This window comes from Babylonia areolata, chromosome 24 (assembly GCF_041734735.1).
Source record: "Babylonia areolata isolate BAREFJ2019XMU chromosome 24, ASM4173473v1, whole genome shotgun sequence".
Classification (NCBI taxonomy): domain Eukaryota; kingdom Metazoa; phylum Mollusca; class Gastropoda; order Neogastropoda; family Buccinidae; genus Babylonia; species Babylonia areolata.
Genome location: NC_134899.1, coordinates 3,218,649 through 3,223,648, shown reverse-complemented (window position 1 = coordinate 3,223,648; position 5,000 = coordinate 3,218,649). Strand labels below are relative to the sequence as shown.

The 5,000-nt window shown below is 41.5% G+C and overlaps 1 protein-coding gene across 3 annotated transcripts in view; it reads right to left on the bottom strand.

Moving 5' to 3' along the window:
* The window catches only part of LOC143299018 (polyprenal reductase-like), a 25,596-nt gene that overhangs the window by 17,694 nt on the left and 2,902 nt on the right, over nt 1-5,000 (bottom strand). The window contains exon 1 of one of the 3 annotated variants that reach the window (XM_076612095.1): nt 888-1,017. The exons of 1 other annotated variant lie outside the window; for it this stretch is intronic. The gene's annotated coding sequence lies outside the window, so the exon portion shown is untranslated. Of the gene's footprint in view, nt 1-602; nt 726-887; nt 1,018-5,000 lie in introns of those variants that run through there. One more of the 3 variants, XM_076612096.1, reaches the window with a different exon arrangement.

The window sequence follows — 5,000 nt, the reverse complement described above, 5'->3', positions numbered from 1 at the left end:
TTCTAATAATTTTGTTTTGCAGATATGGTGTCACATATAATTAAGGATCAGTCAGCATGCTTTGTTGTGCAATACCTTATTGTCTAAATTGTGTGTGTGTGTACATTTTACTTCAGTTTATTCTATTGGTTATCTATTTACATTGCTGTGCAAAAACTTGTCTTATCTCTATGTGTGTGTGCATGTGTGTGTGTGTGTGTGCGATTTTTTTTGTGTGTGTTTTTTATACATTGTTGTGCGATACCTTATTGTCTTGGCATGCACATGTATGTGTGGTTTGCTTTTGTCTAACATCATCTACTGTGAGTTTTTATTTGACTAGCTTGAATGTCTTATGGTGGGCATGATGATTTTATGTTGTTCCTTACAAAGAGCATGCGACTGCACAAATCAATTTCCATGTGGATTAATATAGTGGTTTTGACAGATTGATTGACTGACTGCTTTGACACCTCCGTGAAAAAGCTTAAATGTAAACTGTGTGTGCCTATTTCTCAGGAGTGACAGCGCTTGTTAATCATTTCAGCTCTGGACTGCTGCTGACAGTGGTCATCAGTGAATGGCTGTCACCTGACACAGACGGTCGAGTTTAGTGATCTCACCTCTGTGAAGTCTAGTAATTGTGATTGCTAGCCGACTTTTTCTATGGAACTAGGAAGGCGTTGCATGTCGCAAGGCCCTGAAGCGATTGGTTTTCAGAACTGAAATGCTGAGTCATTTTTGTTCCAATGTTTTTGGTCATGCGTGAAAAGTTGTGGGCAGTTTCCGTGCGATCGTATGGTTTGGGACTACCAAGACAGCTCCATTTATTTTTAGAACAATGCTTGCAAGTGCCAAATCAGAAAAAAAACAAAAAACAAACAAAACCAAAAAAAAAAACCTCTTACTTTTCCGATAGCAGCTTTTTGATTACACCCGGATCTGGTTTATCAACTCGTTGACTGCAACTGTTTTTAGAGTTATATGCTTGACCACGGCCAACAAGCCTGAGTTTCGTTGCCCAAGAAACTGGTTGGATCAACACACGGAAGCAGCTTCAGCTTAACGTCTTTTTATGCGAATGAAACGGATGTGGTTTGTGTGTGTACGTGTATCAGTATCAGTAACAGTAGGAGGTAGACTAAAAAAAATCTTGGTAAAAGTCGACTTACTTGGGATAAAAGAGGCGACGTATCGAGCCACAAGCTCTTCTTCAGGCAAATCAGTAACAGTAGCAAAAGGAGGCGTCACTGCGTTCGGACAAATCCTTATACGCTACACCACTAGTCTGCCAAGCAGATACCTGACCAGCAGCGTAACCCAACGCGCTTTGTCAGGCCTTGAGGAAAAAAAAGAAAAAAAAAGATAAACAATAATAATGTTAACAATAAATGAAAATGAAGTAAAAAGACAATGGTGATAAATAAGCAAATAAATGTAAAACATGCAAACACACACACACACACACACACACACACACACACACACACTACCCTGCACCGACCCCCACCCCACCCCCCCACCCCCGCTCCCTCCCCTCCTCCTCCACACTCATTTCTAGGATACGTGTCGCAGCTTCCATGGCACACACACACACACACTTGTCCAAGCACACACACCGGCATACTGCACACCTGCACCGGCGTACCAGTCAGTATCATTCCGTTGCTCCCACAGTACACTATGCATACACTACGACACATATATACCTCATCCTCTACACACTGTAAAGAAAGTGCCAGATAGACAGAAATGACTGAATAACAATGAATGTGTTTGCTTGTAAGTGTATGCCTGCTATCTGATCACTTGTCACTCCAATCAGAACGTGTTCTCCCCAAAACACGAAAACACTTATTAACCACACCCTTTTATTCATTATTAAGATAGATATCAAAAGCTGTTAATCATGGCCTGGACTGGAATGTAATTTTTTTATGGGGGGGGGGGACAATTTTAACTTCGCCTTGAATGTTCTTCACCAGTCTCGCCAGCTCCTGGCTCCTCACTCAGCTCGTCCCGATGGTCCCACCATCACGTTCACCTTCTGTGCCAATAGTTCATCCCCGGATGGTCCCACCATCCAGTTCTCAGAGATGCAGTCCCGTGCCCAGTCCCTGGCACCTCGGCACAAAACCAAAACCCGTGGCCTGTCCCCAGCCACTAGATGCCGGCACATTTTTAGTATGCGTCAGTTCCTTGACTTTCTGGATGCAAACCCCCCTCATTTCCAGTCCCACTACAGACCATGTTTTGATTATTCCTAGAAACCGAAGTGGACTAACAAGACAACATAGACACCATACCTTTACATAAACACTAAAGAGGAAATCTTCATCCAATACTATTGACATAAATTCCAATTATCACTGAATACAAAAAAATATATATTTGCTTGGAAAACGATGTCCATTCACCACCCTAAATAATGCAGAAACAATTACCTTAAAATGATTCCCATTCATCCCATCAGGAAATACCAAAATGTAGCTGCTTAGCTACTACACAATTCAATGTTTCAAAAAAAATTACCATTTCTTAGCCATCGAATAGTCTAACAAAACTTAAGACAAATTTAAGTAACTATTATCTATTATCAATCTAACTGTATATCATCACAACACGAAGTACTGATTACCCATACAAGCTTTACAACAACATCAAATCAACCACAAGATATCAACGTATCTGTCATTTAAACGCTACATAAATTATCCATTCCAAAGTCCTGCTTTTATATACTATGGTCAATATCCCATCACAAAACGAAGCCAAAGTCATTTCAAACTGAGTGCAATCATTTTCAACATACCTCAGTTTACAGGCAAAAAAATGTCCCTAACCTGGACAGCTTCATGACACCATCTGGCAAGAAATCTGCACTTCACAGCAGCACATCACGTTCATAACTCATGGTGTGATTACAAAAATGCACGTGAAACACGTGAAACCATTTTTCAAAAGAAACAATTTCCAATCCCCCGATATAAAAGTTGCCCTGTAAAAAAATGGATCTAGGAAAATAGTATATCAAAATAACAAATTCCAATCCCCGATATAAATGTTGCCCTGTAAAAAAATGGATCTAGGAAAATAGGATATCATTTTCCTTACACACACGCACACACACACACACACACACAGCGGGTTGCCACTGACGGATTCAGTTGGTCGCTAGATGGGTGGGAAAATTTCTCTGATGCCAAGAACGTGGCGTCTAGCGTGTTGCTCACGGTCTATTGTATTTGGAAAAGCCCACAGAGACATTGTTCCGTTTTGAAGAAATTTGCACAATGTTGGTTTGGAAATGATGCCGATATTCGTTTGATTTGCATCGTGCTCGACCGCGGGCCTTTCATGCTAGACTTACGGCCGCTCCCTCTCTCTGCCTTTATTTCTTTGAGGCGATTGATGATATGATGGCCTTGTACCTGTTTCTTTCAGTCGTCAGTCTTGACTCGTCAAGTGTGCATTACGAAAGTCACTCTGCTGCCCGACTCGTCCTCAGAAAGAAAAGATCTGAGCACATCACTCCTCTTTTGCAACATCTCCACTGGCTCCCTGTCTCACACCGAATAAAGATCAGCACTCTATGTTATAGATGCATTCAGAAAACTGCCCCTTCCTATCTCTGCGGCTGCCTTCACCTCTACACTCCATCTCGCTCACTACGATCAGCTTCGGATCCACTCTGTTTACGCATACCCAGATTCAAATACTCGACTGTTGGCCGCCGTTCTTTCTCTGTCTCTGGACTTTGCGATTGGAATGAAGTTCCTCTTTCGCTTCGTCAAGTCTCCACACTCAGCTCTTTCAAGTCTGGCCTTAAAACCCACCTCTTCCCAAAATAGCCCCCCTTGCCTGCCCTTCCTTGTCTTTAGTTTCTACAGTTTTAGAGTTATGCATGCGTGTGAATGACTGGGGCGAAAGCGCTTTGATTTGTCTCTTCACGAGATTCAGCGCTCTATAAATACCATTATTATTGTTATTATGACTGTTGTGTCAGAGCCTGTTCGAACGCCTCTTAGCATTTGGCACAAACGCCATTGACGTAAACGCCAAGAAATTACCACTCTTTGTCGGAACCCGCGAAAACGCACACTTATTTAAAAAAAAAAACAAAAAAACTCTTTCCTGTGTTCGCGCTGTGAAACTGGAAGGATTAAGTGATATTCGCGTGGTAAAATCAGACACGTACGTGTCATGTGAGTTAACTTTAACCGTGAATCTTAACCCATACCATATAGGCGCGTGCGCGTGCACGTGTGTATGTGTGTGTGTGTGTGTGTGTGTGTGTGTGTGTGTGTGTGTGTGTGCTAAGACCTTCGCGCAAATCATTCTCTAAATAAAATATATAGTGGCCTGCTTTCCCCTCTCAATATATCGCGAACATTCGTTGCAATCAGTGCACGGGCTCATGGATATGACTATCTTTTAAAACTTAAAGACACTGCAACACTACTTTTACCGACAAGCGACCACTTGGACGAATGAAGACAGTGTAAGATCTTGTCACCGAGTGTGAAACACAATTCCTTTTTGTGCATTGAGTCATGTTTTATTGAAATCTAATGTTTTAAACGAATGAGATAGTTTTAAAGATATTTTCCACGGTACAACTAGATTGATGCACCATCAGTTTGCAGAATTATGCTAATCCTAGCAGGCGTATGAAACAATGTCACTGTACACAACAGAATTTGTTCATTTTTTAAACTGAAATGATAAAACGACTGCTCTCAGCATAAAGATGCTAAGTTTTGTGAATCAGGAATAAAAATGTAACAGAAATCTGTATGTAAAAACATTTTTCGCTTCTTTATAATTTTTGTGCCCTTTCCCAAAGTGCATTATCATTTTTTACTCACTTGGGTAAACAAAGTGAGTCTATGTTTTAACCCGGTGTTCGGTTGTCTCTGTGTGTGTGTGTGTGTGTGTGTGTGTGTGTGTGTGTGTGTGTGTGTGTGCCAGTGTGTGTGTGTGTGTGTGTGTGTGTGTGTGTGTGTGTGTGTGTGTGTGTG